The sequence below is a fragment of the Paramormyrops kingsleyae genome, chromosome 1, assembly GCF_048594095.1.
Source record: "Paramormyrops kingsleyae isolate MSU_618 chromosome 1, PKINGS_0.4, whole genome shotgun sequence".
Classification (NCBI taxonomy): domain Eukaryota; kingdom Metazoa; phylum Chordata; class Actinopteri; order Osteoglossiformes; family Mormyridae; genus Paramormyrops; species Paramormyrops kingsleyae.
In genome coordinates, this window is record NC_132797.1 from 28,602,667 (window position 1) to 28,616,743 (window position 14,077).

Consider the following 14,077-nt stretch of genomic DNA (forward strand, 5'->3'; position numbering starts at 1 on the left):
TGCTATAATACAATACAGTACTGTACATAAAATATAGCTTGTTGCAGTTTTGCTACTGCATCTCCTTAACTCATTTTTGGCAGTTTATCATAAACTTTGATGAGTCTATGTTTGTAATTGAGAGAAAATTACTCTTTTTCCCCGTTATGTTTTCTGTGCATGCAGCATTAGCCTCAGGTAGCTGTCCAGAAGCAGACGGGTTACCACAAGACAAAGTAGGCAAGTAAAAAAGAATTACATTAATTTTAATTGTTCCCATATGTTATGTATAAAAAGAACACCCCCCCCCCCCAAAAAAAAGAAAATACTGTAAGCCGGGCTACTTGATTACTAAAAGCAAATTATTTAAACAATATTTGTACAGGAATGATTCTGTACCAAGCTTTTTTATCAATATAAGCAGTTGATCACTATAAGCGGTTTCCACTGTATTTTAAATATTGCTAGTGCTGAATGTGATTGGTGGTATTAACTTTGGTAGCTGAAACTGTTTTTCCGCACTGTTTACATTTGTCCTTTTTGTTTGGTGTCGTCTTCACTAAAGCACTAAGGCCACAACGTGTTCAAACAACAGACACGGCATTTTTTGTTGGCTGCTCGAGTTGCTCAGTCGGCTTGGTGTTTCAGTTCTCCTCCATGTTGCTGTTGCTTCCATGTCACAGACTTTGACGGGAGGAGTCACATGACAACACATGCGGCAGTATATTTTTAAGGGGACAGTACATGAACACACTGTGGAAAGTATTGACAGATTTTTTAAGTATTAACAGAATAAAAAATAATCAAAGTCATCAACACGGGCAAAATTACGTCGATTAGAGATTCTGAATGTTGGTTTTAATTAATTTTCCATTAATTGCCCAGCTCTACCTGTAGGCCACTGAAGATTCTTTATTATCATCTTTATTATTTCAGAAGTGCAAGGACCTTGCTTCTGCCCCACGTTGCGTAAGAACCTTGTTTCTGAAGTCCTGGAGGGAATACACACTATATGGACAAAAATATTGGGACACACCTCTTCATTACCTGAATTCAGGTGTTCCTATTCAGACCCATTGCCACAGGTGTATAAAATCAAGCACCTAGCCATGCAGTCAGGTTTACAAACATTTGTGAAAGAACAGGTAATTCTGAAGAGCTCAGAGAATTCAGGCATGGTGTTGTTATAAGATGCTACCTTTGCAATAAGTCAGTTTGTGAAATTTCTTCCCTGCTAGATATTCCACAGCAGGGGCATCGCTAGACATAAAGCTGTACTGAGGCACTGACTGACCATTACTCAAATCATGAAATTCTTTTCTTGATTGCCTGCTACGTGTATGAAATGTGTTATATTGTTGTATTATCATTCCTCAGTCAAAATAAAATCATCAGTATTACTTAAAATCTTTCATTAGTCCTGTCGTGTTGTCATTACTCAATCCGGATTCTTGTTTTGCATGCACATATGCACGTATTTATTAATAAATACGTATAAAAACACATATATGAAAGTTACATGGTTTGCCGTGTCCCCCATGCTTAAAGCACATTTAACTGGACATGTCTGTATTGTTTAGGTTTATACTTATTAATCCATTAATTCTGTCTTTTGTACTTTAAATGGACAGAGTACAGCTATTATTAGTAACGGAAAAGTATTGTGAGATTAAATGGACAGAGTACAGCTATTATTAGTAACGGAAAAGTATTGTGAGGTTAAATGGACAGAGTACAGCTATTATTAGTAACAATAAAGTATTGTGAGGTTAAATGGACAGAGTGCAGCTATTACTAGTAATGATAAAGTATTGTGAGGTTAAATAGACACAGTACAGTTATTACTAGTAACGTAAAAGTATTTAAAAAATATTTTCCCACCCTGACCTCTTAGGGGCTCTATATACCATAGCTAACCTGTAGAAAAAAAAAAAACAGAAATACGTCACTATTCGCAAATATGCATTTTTATTTATGATGAGTAAAATCATATCCACAAAAATATGGAGCGATTTGTACACGTGATAAGGGTTTTGCATATTTGTAGATCACGTTACATTTGTGACTTCCCTCCTATATATTTGTGGATTTTTGTCCAATTCATAGCGAGGCTGATTTTAAGAAAAAATTAGAGATGGGCGATCCACGTTTTTTCAGTTCCGATCCGATTCCGATACACAACTGCCGATACCGATACAGATTCCGATACAAGAGCTCTTTTTACTTTGTTATACTTTACATATTATTTTTTTTAAGCTAGTAAATACAGATGGAAAAAATGTATGACAAAAAATATTTAATTAGGCTACTACAAACATACATAACGTACTGTTCCACCTCATTTGTTTTAAGCGTTTTTGAGGCATTTGCAGTTCAATATGAATATCTTCAAAGCAAATATACACAAGTGGCGAATGCTTAAAATTTTAACAGTTTTTCTCCCATTGGCATCAGCGCAGTTACACTTTTGTTGCGATGGCAGCCCCTCTTGTATCTCAAGCAACGAGTTCGCAAAACAGTCCAATTAAGTTAGCGACTCCCAAATCATCCATTGCTTTGTTTTGTCTCGCAGTTGGGATTTTCCATTAAACGCTATTCCCACCTCAAAACCTTATTTTACATAGATTGCAAAACGCTGTGCTTCCGGTTTCTGTTAAAAGTCTAAAATACTCCCAGATCGTCACGTCTTATCTTACGCTCCTCGTACTGCGAAGGGTATGCGCATGACCTCACAGCAGGCGGAAGTCACTGTACTCACACCCACTGAGTAGCAAAAAAGACTTAGGGGCAGTGATAGCGTTCGATTTGAATTCCGCAAAAACACACATGTAAAATGGGAAAGAGCTGTCGTGCGATTGATTGCCAAAAACTAAATAAGTAAGTATAGGACGTGGATCGGTCACGCATGGCCGATTCCCGATCCGTCAAATAGGTCTGGATCGGCGCCGATACCGATCCGAATATCGGTATCGGTGCATCTCTAGAAAAAATAATCATAAATACATGTATTTTTAGTTGCATGATATAAATTTATATCCACAAAAATATGTAGTGAGCTATTCACCTAAAAGGGGTTTTGCACATTTGTGGACCACTTGTATATTTGTGGATCACATGACATTTGTGACCTCCTTTTTATTTGTGGATTTCTGTCCAATTCCTACAGCAGCTGATCTGTAGAAAAAAATCCACAAATATGAGGTGCAGTCATGATACATATATCATATCGGGACATGAGATTTTGGTAATATTGTGCAGCCATGGTGTAAACTGTAAAGCACACAGCCACTGGGCCCTGGAGCAGTAGAAACATGTTCTGTGGAGTGAGGAATCACGCTGCTCTAACTGGCAGTCTGATGGATAAGTCCGGGTTTGGCGGATGCCAGGAGAATGTTACCTGCCTGACTGCAGTGTGCCAATTGTATAGTTTGGTGGAGGAGGGATAATGGTATGGGGTTGCAATTCAGGGGTTGGGTTAGGCCCCTTAGTTCCAGTGTAGGGAACTCTTAATGTTTCAACATACCAAGACATTTTAGACAATTCTATGCCTCCAACTTTGTGGGAACATTTTGGGGAAAGCCCTTTTCTGTTCCAGCATGATTGTGCCCCAGTGCACAAAGCAAGATCCACAAAGACATGGTTGGGTGAGTTATGTGTGGAAGAACTTGACTGGCCCACACGGAACCCTGACCTCAACCCCACTGAACACCTTTGGCATGAACTAGAAGGGAGATTGTGAGCCAGGCCTTCACATCCAACATCGCTGCCTGACCTGACAAATGCTCTTCTAGATGAATGAGCAAAAATTTACACAGACACAGTCCAGAAGAGTGGCAGCAGTGGCAGCAGTTATAGCTGCAAAAGGAGAACTAACTCCATATTGATGCCTATAGATTTAGAATGGTAGAGCTAAAAGTTCCTGTAGGTGTGATGGCCAGGTGTCCCAATACTTTTGTCCATATAGTACAAATCTTTAGCACAGGGAACTTAACAGCTGACTTAAGTCAATAAAATACAAAAAAAAAACCATCCATTTACTATCAGGGGAAAGCATAAAGCCAGATAGATCTCCCTAGATATAATATGTAAAGAAATCAATAATATAATCATCTAATGTATTTTATTTTCTTAAGGTGAAATTTGTTCACATTTTCCCCAGACTTCTGCATACTTTTGTCACCGGTCCTGACCGATTTAATTTTGTAAGAAAACATGTTTCTCCAAGCCGGAGAATAGTGTAACCCTCCTGTCAGTAAAACAGGCACAGTGAAACAAATGCGGCATACGGAAACGCAGAAAGAGGACCTGCCCATCTCCCCCCGCACCCATATGCTTCACATAAATCTCCACATTCAAAGATGCTGGCGCCGTCCCACCTTGCTTCTTACAGACTGAAGGGGGTTGGAGCAGGGCGGGGCCTATATGAGATACAGTCTGCAGCTATACAATGGGAGTTCCCTGCATTACACCGTTAGATGCACTTGTACCACGTAGTTAGCACATTCAAATGAATGATAACTTAATGATGATGTTCACCTGGTTATTGTACATGGCTGTTGTGGATGTTACACTATACATTGTACAATGTGTACATGTACTTGTACTTTTTCTTAACGCCATTTGGTTTTCTATGGGGAAAACCAAAGAGTATTAAAATCACAAATTCTTTTGTTAAATAAACATATTAAACCAATAATTCTGAAATAAAAACCTGGAGAATTTTACGACACAGTCAACAACAAAATAATCCCCTTTCTAAACTTCATATACATCGGATATCTCCCTCTGACCTTGCGTATGATAATGTGGCATTGATTGCTGACTCAAGTTTATCTATGTCCGGCCTCAATTATGTACTTTAAATATTTTTCTGCTAAGTAACAGCTGTCTATGGGTGTGAAGTGCAGAAAAATACCTTCTAATCTCCTACAGTCGCCCCTTGAGTACTCACCTTACATTACTCATTACTACCCTCCTTCACATACTTCTCATAATCTGCAATGACTGATTCCAAAGTAACGTCCTCCTTACTACTCAATGTTCTATAGCGGACACCCAAATACCCTCTTCTGTACATTACTCCGTCTCCTACAGTGGATACCCAAATACATGACTCCGCCTCCTACAGTGGATACCCAAATACCCTCATCCTTACAATAAATCTTCTATATTGGATTCCCTTAGTACATTGCTTAGCACACTAATACTAACACTATACTACCCTAATTAGTACATTATTTGCCTATACTGTCGATAATCTAAATAACCACTTTCCAACACTAGACTCCAGAATTCTTGTACTTTCCCCTAACAGATTGCTTTCACAGGAAGTTCAACCTTTACATCATGATCTTTGAATCACTTTTGAATACAAACTTGTGACTCATTGTTCCATTTTACCCAACGCCTAATGACCAAACTTTTCCTTTTGGCCCCCTGCAAGCTAGTCTCTATCTCTCACATGGCCAACATGCAAAACTTTCTCACCTCTGGCCCAAGAATGTGAAAGGCTTTGAACAATCCAGAACCAAGCTGGCAATGACAACAGTCCTTGCTTGTTTTGGATCAGCGGTAGCAGGCCAAACAGACATCCTAATGATGCCCCACCCCTTTCCAAAAAAGAAACTGGAAGAACAGAACGCTTTTCACAAAATAAAACACAGGAAAGTGATTGTTTCCTCTTGATTACGACTCTCCTGTCTCCCTGAGCAGGGATCCAGATCAGAGAGTTTGCCAGTACAAATTACAGTGTCCTGTTTTGGTTAAGGAGGCTGATTTAACAGGTGGTTTGCAGAGCACCTAAACTGCTAATGCTACAGGACAGTCATTGAGTTCTTGCCAGTAAGTGTAAGGCTTTCACTTTAACCTTACTTAGGGATGGGCTATTCCTTTACACTAGATTTCACTTATTATTACAGATAGACAATTATGAGTTGGAAAGCACATCACACACAAAAGGTGGCACACAAAACACAGGGACATTTTTTAAAATATAAAATTCATTATCATTAGGTATGGATTGTAGGATTAGGGATCTGTACCCGTGTCTGAAAGGTTGTGGGTTCAAAGCCCATATAACACAAAATCGATATAATTCTACAAATTATTGTGACACATTGTGTGGTGGACATGGGTCGGCTTTTGTGTTTCCATGACAATTAGATACCGGCCCTATGCCCAGTGACTCTTCAATTAACGAAGCCCCTGATTGGACTAAGTGACTTGTTAGGGTTTTAAGTGGGGTCAGCTCAGTGGATGTGAGCCCATGGGAGGAGACATTGGGGGAAGGGGGGTGTTGGCTCTGTGCGGTAGCTTTTGGTTCTGTTTTGTCGTGTTTAGGGTTTCTCGTGGCTATCCATAAGCCTTCAGTAAATGTACACTGTTAGCAATATAGCATATCCATCTGTATTGCACCCTTAGAAACCTCATGGAATTATTATGAAATCTCACTGCAGGATACTCTGCTTGGAATCAGTATTATCTAGACTGACTAGATTGCTTGATCTGGACAGGATGAATGACATGCCTTTTAAACTCTTTGCGAACTATCAAACTTCTAGACTTTCCACAAATAAGAAGTTATACAAGGATATAAATGGATCGGTTGCTCAAAAACCATAAATAACAAAATCTTAATTCACCGACTCCTGCAAGGAAAGAGTATGAAGATTCTTGGACAGCTGTGTTGCTGCAAGGTTTCACTAAGATGAAGTCAATAAAATGGAGCTCAGACGACGGAATTAGCTAACGGACAACGATCACGTGGCAAGTAAAAAAAAAAACAGCAACAGGAATTCAAATTTTTTTGGTGTAATTTGGAGTTTCATTTTTTTGGGCAGGTATGACCAATGCAGCTCAGTTTACTGAGCGAACCACTTTGGCTCCTTGTTTGTGTGCAAAAGGAAATAGTAGGCAATTAAAAAAAATAACAACTGGCCTGGTTTGTTGCATGGCTGCATTCTTCAATTCATAAGTAAACGGTAAATCAAAGCTGAGAAAATTAATAAAAAAAAAAATAATTGTATTTTGGTGATATGGTATCAGTCACAAATGGATACACACATTTTTTGCTAGTAAATAAATGATGGCGGGTCTAGTTTGTCTCTCTCTATTTGTGATTGTACAAACAAATGACAGTCGCATTTCCCATAAACTGTCATGTGATTATGACATCATGAAATCTGTGTACAAAGTAAAGACAACTCCAAATACTAATGATAATAAGCATGTCCATGATGAGTGACATGCAGAATCCACACGCATGGAGCCATGGCGGAGACTCAAACACAGACCCCGGAGTTGTGAGACAACAGTGCTAAGCAGTCTGCCACTCCATGAATAAACAGCAAAGTTTATATTTTAATGAGGTAAAACCTCCATATTGTTCATTAATTAAATTTTTCTACTGTTGCCAACTCAACTGCCAATAAAAACAAAGGCGTAAAATTCAATGTATACTCATTTTAGCACATTGAAAGTCACATTGAGTGATACTTTCAAGAATCGTACTGGGCTGCATTATTACAAGAGTATAATACATTATATGATTTTAAAGGTCATTCTTCACAAATGCCATTACAGGATTATATATTCTCATATACGGGAGTCACTGTAAGGGATTCCGGAAACCTGAATTATATAAATGCATATTTTCTAATGGTGAATTCGGATGAAGTTGGTAATAGTGCTCAACACGACACTAATTAGGACTGCCTCTGTACATCGTCAGATTCTTTCCAGGAAACAGACATTGCCGTTCGCTACATAATATAAGATAAGTAATTATTTCTGGCAAAGGGCTCTTCCTCCATGTACCTTTTTTATCCTGTTGCTGCGGTCAGGTTGACAAATTTAACGTAAAACTGAAATGTTACTGCAACATATCAGAGGATGGGACAGATAAATGCCTGATTTGTACAGACTATTATCCCCAGTAATGGTGGTGACCTCAGATTGACTTCAATATGTTTGCCTTTTAAAATGCTCATATCAAACTCATCGGAGACCACAGGCTAAACTATGCCGACCTGTGGAATAACTCCTCTTGCAGAAATGAGTGATGACACATACCTTAACGTGAAAACTTGCTACAATGCTTTCCTACAAAAAAAAAAAACCACTGTATTCTCGCCGGCCAGGTCATACATGCAGATGGAGGAACAGGACCAGACACGTACAAGGCATCTGTAAGTTAAATGTTCTGCACAAACACAATCCTTTTCTCACCTAAACAAAACGCTGCTTCAGCCAGAACTTTGAAGTATCCCGTGAAAATCAGTTGCTTGGATAGACACTGACATTGTTGACCACTACAACATAATACACTTGCGCCGTTAAACCAGAAAACCTAAGACAGGGGTCTTCATCACAAGTATGTGTGCAGAAATAAAACAGGTGAATCCTGGAAACTATATATAGGCTTTCATCGACACATTATTTATCATGAGCAGTTACACTAGGAAATCAGGTCATAAACAGTGGGGAAAAAAAACGTTATCTCTCTCTGTGGCAGCAGTTCACATGGTGTAACATTGGCTCCCTAAAATAATGTTGACAAAAGTATTAAAAAAAAAAACAAGTTCACTTGTCATCGTTCCTTCCTTGTGAAAGTACTCTTATAAACCCTGACTAAAGGTAAAGAATGATCACACTGGATTTCTGTTCAACCAATGCAATAACTATATTTGAGCTACATTGCTTTCTATAGGATTAAAGGTTAATGATGGCTGAAAAACAATAGCACATGATTCAGCTTTCCCTCCGACACATGGAAAACTTCCTGTGAGGAAATAATTTTCATGCAGCATTACAAATAGTAGCCTGGTCATTCATTTCCCCACTTGCACTTCTGTTGGGTTTGGCTACGTAAACAGACTAGCCTTAAGGTGAGAGAGCACCACAGTGGCCTAAAGAAATGCAGTGATCCCTCCCTCACAAAGCCAGATTACAGCCAGATAGGTGGGAATTGTGTCATTCACATTCTGTCACTGTGACAGCTGCACACACAAATGCACGTTCATTTACTGCGACCATGTAACCGACTGAAGTTGTTGAAACCACTCAACTCAAGCAGGCTGCTGACCAAGCATCTCTTCGTCAGTTAACTTAAGGGATGTTCTGTCCTCCACTACCATCACCACCACCATCATCACCAATCTATCCCAGTCTTAACTCTCAAGGGCACGCCGATTTCCACGCACATCAACACCCAACTGTTTCATTTACTTTCACGGACATGCTGCCTCCTCTTCACACACCCAAGGCATCTCCTTTCATATGTGAAACACAGCTCCTGACCTACACACATGCGGCATAGAAATCTGCTAACTCGCAATATATTTAGTGCACGCTGTCTCGTAAACTTCCTAAACAAGCTATAAGTTAATTAGTATGTTTTATTCTGTATACACCGGATTAATGATTTCAGGCTTAAAAACGGTTCATCCTAAAACGAGAATACCGACAAGACGTTGGTTTTCATATCAGATTTGACGTATAGCGTCTATTACCGTCCAGTTTACTCTCTGACATATTTTAATATAAACTGGCATCGTCCAACATTAAGGCAATTCCAATTATTTGCTGTACCGGCAAACAGCCTACCGTTTTCTACACGAAACAATTAAAAGTTGGCACAAACCGACAACGCCTATAAGAAAATACCGTAACTCACCGTGAGACACCCAGAAGTTGACCAGATAGCTGGTTGATTTCTCCCCATAAAACAGAAAAATAAGCGAAAAGTCAAACACTATCGGGCTATAAATGGATACGGGCGGTATTGCAAGCCGGGATCCGCACAAGTTGTAAATAAATTAGTCGCTGGATCGTCGTTTTTCCCCTGGCCAACATGCAGCAGATCCCTGCACTGCCCCACCGTACAGTACCTTACAGTACACCCATGCCGACATTTACATATGTCCTTTACCTCCCTGCCGTAAGTGAGCAGCCGCAGCCAGCCGGCCGGTCCTCCTCTACGATGCACCCAGCCGCAAAAAAAAAGCCTCCAAGTCTAAAAGTAAAGGAAAAATATGCCCGTCCCTGGCTTGCTGCAGAGCAAGTTTAAGGGGCGCCGCGTTAAGCGTTTGCAGATGCGGCGTGCGCGTTTCAACCCAACCGAATACGCTCATCCCCCGATCAGATCCCCATCCCGCCCTCCCCACACCTCCTAAGGAAAAGGAGGGAAAAAACCAGCCTAATTCTGCACATCGAGGATTTAACGAGTCCTCCTCTGCGGCGGTAGGCGCACATGGGAAGATGACAAACGGCCGGGGCTTTTGCATATAGCTACCTTGAGGATGCACAGCGCAGCGGTCTTGCAGATCCCCGCACTCAGCTCAGGCGGCTGAGAGCACTGTGCACAGCCCCCGCCGATCATGACTATTAAAGGAGTCAGCTGGGAAAAAAAGGGGCACGGAGACGTGCGGAGTTTCCTCCCTCTGCACCGTTAGGAATGGCTCCTCTCAACGTGGGGGAGAAGTTGCCGAACGGGGTGCGTCATGCGTAGTGCGGGGTGCTCTGCACTCTTACAGTATCTACCGTGATTGCAATATGAGCATTAAACGGGAGTAGAAGGAAGGGGAGCGATACAGCACCGTACTCCAATTCTGATTGGTGCCTCGCTTGCTCCTCAAAAATACCTACAGCATCTCATTACATCCCCGTATTCAATTTATAAATAAAATACATTATCAATATCTTAAACATAATGTGTAATATTGTTGTTCCTTTCGACTAATTGCCGTAAACGTAAAGAGAGCGCTTTAATTTCAATTCATGGCCATTGATGTTATATTGCTTTCTGAAAACATCTCGTGACTTTAAACATTCCCCACAACGGTGAATTTATTACTTTCAAAGCAACTATTCCGGTTTAGAAACGCATTGGGCCTATATTCACTCACGTACATATACACAATACCTGCATGTTTTTACTGGTAAATGCTAACAGATGGAAACTTGTTCTCCGTTTGCACCACTCAAAAGAACAGAAGAAACAAATGCTTTCACAATATTGACACAGATGTTACGTATCACTAAATCCCAAGAAAAAGTGGGTGCATTAATTTTCTGTTCCTTGACTGGAGCATTCCTAAAATGGAAATCATTTTAGCAGTGCTCATGCCTTATACCAACGATTTTAATGTTTATTATTCACGGCAGTTTGCATTTTGTCAACTGTTCACATATATTATCCCTGAAAATATTTAATGTATTACCAAAAGCTCCGGTATATTTTAATTTATCTATGTGATGCGTATCTGTTTCCTGAAAACCAAACCATTGCTTATGTCTGCGGCTAAAACGTGTCCTGTTCTTGTTATGCTCGTATTCAAAACAGCTATGAGGAAAGTTATAGATGTGAATTGAGAGGTGGGAGTACTATAGCGCGCCTCGCTGATACTGTACCGAATGGAGCCCTTGCGAATAATTAGCCAAATATAAATTATCCTGAAACACCGCATTTGCTCGGCTCAGAAGGCAATTGCTGTATGAGTTTTGAAAGCATTATTTTTTTGTCTACCAATAGCAATAAATTATGTCCTATCAGTAATGTAAATTCAGTTGTCGTTGCTTTTAATGTAGCACTCTGCACCCAATTACCATACATTACAGTATTACTGCATCCTCACACCTCCTAGGCTGTGGGTTTGAATCCCGTCCCTGACTTTGTGCGTGTGGGATATGAATGTGTTTCCTCACACAGTCCAAAGATATGTGATACAGACGAATTTCCCTCAGTGTGTGTCTCCTGTGATTGACTGGCATCCCATCCAGGATTCATCCTGCCTGGGATAGGCACCAGGCACACCACGACCTTGTCTAGGATATTCAGCAATGGAAGATGGACTGAGAACAAAACAAGTCAAAATATTAACATTTGAAGTGTGATGACCTAAAACTTGAGAGGGCTCTTTTGTCAAGGTTATACATTAGTATATTAAGTAGAGATTTTTGTCCAAAACAATATACAAGTCGAAGGAGCTTGATGTCAGAGGGCAGGGTCAACCAGCATCCCTGGAGAAGCTGGAGTTAAGCACTTTGTTTGGACAGCCACGGGATTCAAACCAACACCCTTCTGGATGAAAGCATCTAGAGGACTTGAAATTTTATTAATCAAAAGGAACACATAGCTCAGTTGAGTTCTGTATCTGTACTGGGCTTAGTAACTGTGGGGCTTTGAAAACCCAGTAATCATCTAGTGCTCATCCCTATAGTGACATGTTTAGGCAGGGACCGGTAGCAAGCGGAGGAGTTTATATGTATGGATTCCATGTCACTGGACTGGCTCTGTGTGCCCGTTTTTTATATGTTTAATTCATGGACAAACTGTGGTTTTCCAAAGCAATGAAACCCATATGTGTTTGTGATTTTAGATAGACCACCCAGAAACCATATTCTCTATATTTATTTGTTGGAGACTAAGATTTGATTTAAAGTAAGGGCTTACCAGACACTTTTCTTGCCTAAAGTGACTTGCACAGCTTATAATTTATACAGTTGCACAGCTGAATTTTAAGTCGAGCTCTTAAACCACCATGCTTCTTGCTAAGATCCCAATGCTCCACATTTACCTACCCAGTAATTGCACCAGCTATGCTCGAATTGGACAATTTTTTGGGTGTGTGCATCACAAACATAACATCTGCACAGGAGCAGACAATGACGGAGGTCTGGTACATAAAACACACTCATTTTCCATAGTCGCTTATCCAGTATAGGTTTGCAGGGACCCCATGCTGGTAAGCGCAGAGCATGGGATTGCATAGAGGGGATACCAGTCCATGTCAGAGCACATACTCACATACAAATCAGAGTCACCAGATGGCCTCTGGAAGGGTATTGGGACACCCAGTGGAAATCCCATCCAGACACAGACAGAACAAGCAAATATCACGCACACAGAGGCACAGGCAAGAAGCAGAGACACAAGCCTGGAGGTGTGAGGCCTCAGTGCTAACCAGGGAGCCACCATACCCCCAACATATGACTCAAAACACTAAAAAGGTCACTTAAAAAAGCAATGAAGACCAACAACTAAGAGAAAAAAATAACAGAATATAAACACCTCTTTGAGGGATTTTACATTTTTCATTATTTTTTTTAACAGACGCTTTTATCTAAAGTAACAAACATTATTTCTTTTTTGAAAAAGCAGGGTCAAACAACCCCTGGAGCAATTAAGGGTTTAGGACCCTGCTCAAGGACCCAACAGTAAAATCACTTAGCCATCACTGGGCCTTGAACCAACAACCACCCACTTACAGGCACAGCATTCTAACCTACCATATCATTTACATACCTATTCCATATGCCTCATGCCAGATGCTTTTCCAGTTCCAGACGTGCACAAGGTAAATGGTGTCACTCTCCGCAGATGTGCTCAAGATGTGTTTCAACCCAAGACAGTGTTTTCCAACTCTAGTGTTTTCCTTGGTCACATAAGAGACACGGGTTCACAACCTGACACCAGAAACAGCCTGTTCTTGGTCTGTGATTCACTCGTGGGGATCGAACAACTAGAAAACATGTTCTCACGTAAGATCTCTCTCTTCAGGAAAAAATATGACATAATGGAATATTTGGAAAAACAGCACACAGTTGAATTGAAAATGCACTGCTGAGTGAATTGGGGAAAAAGACGCCAACACAAAAGCAAAATGGGTGTGAATTGACTTGCTAAGTTCGCACCCCCTCAGATTTGGCCCTAATGGCTGCCTGTATTGCCTAATTCAATGTTTCTCAACCCAGTCCTTCCCAAACAGAACATTTTTTCTCCATCCCAGCTGTCAACACACCTGTACCACATATTTGGTGCTCTTGGTTGGCTGAGAGCTGGGAGGGAGCGAAAATGTGGACTGTCTTGGGGGGGGGGGGGGGGTCCCAGAAGACTGGGTTGAGATACACTGGCCTACTGGGCTGACTGGCACTGGAATCAACATCACTAAGGTCACGTGTTTGTGGGCTTTGGATCGCATGCCAGTATCAATGGTTAGACTGGGTGATAGCACAAAGTCGCCTTTGGATGATTAGCATGGTGATTAGCATCTCTGCTATGCTAATTCAAGGTACCGCTAACTTTTTAGCTAAGGTGGTC

General features: G+C 40.7%; 1 protein-coding gene across 4 annotated transcripts in view; it reads right to left on the bottom strand.

Moving 5' to 3' along the window:
* The window catches only part of jcada (junctional cadherin 5 associated a), a 34,381-nt gene extending 23,868 nt beyond the window's left edge, over positions 1 to 10,513 (bottom strand). The window contains exons 1-2 of one of the 4 annotated variants that reach the window (XM_072712992.1): positions 10,271 to 10,513; positions 1,867 to 1,896 (exon numbers count right to left, since the gene is read on the bottom strand). The gene's annotated coding sequence lies outside the window, so the exon portion shown is untranslated. Of the gene's footprint in view, positions 1 to 1,866; positions 1,897 to 9,652; positions 9,849 to 9,907; positions 10,101 to 10,270 lie in introns of those variants that run through there. The other 3 variants (XM_023823628.2, XM_023823629.2, XM_023823631.2) reach the window with 3 other exon arrangements.
* Between the last annotated feature and the right edge of the window lie 3,564 nt (positions 10,514 to 14,077).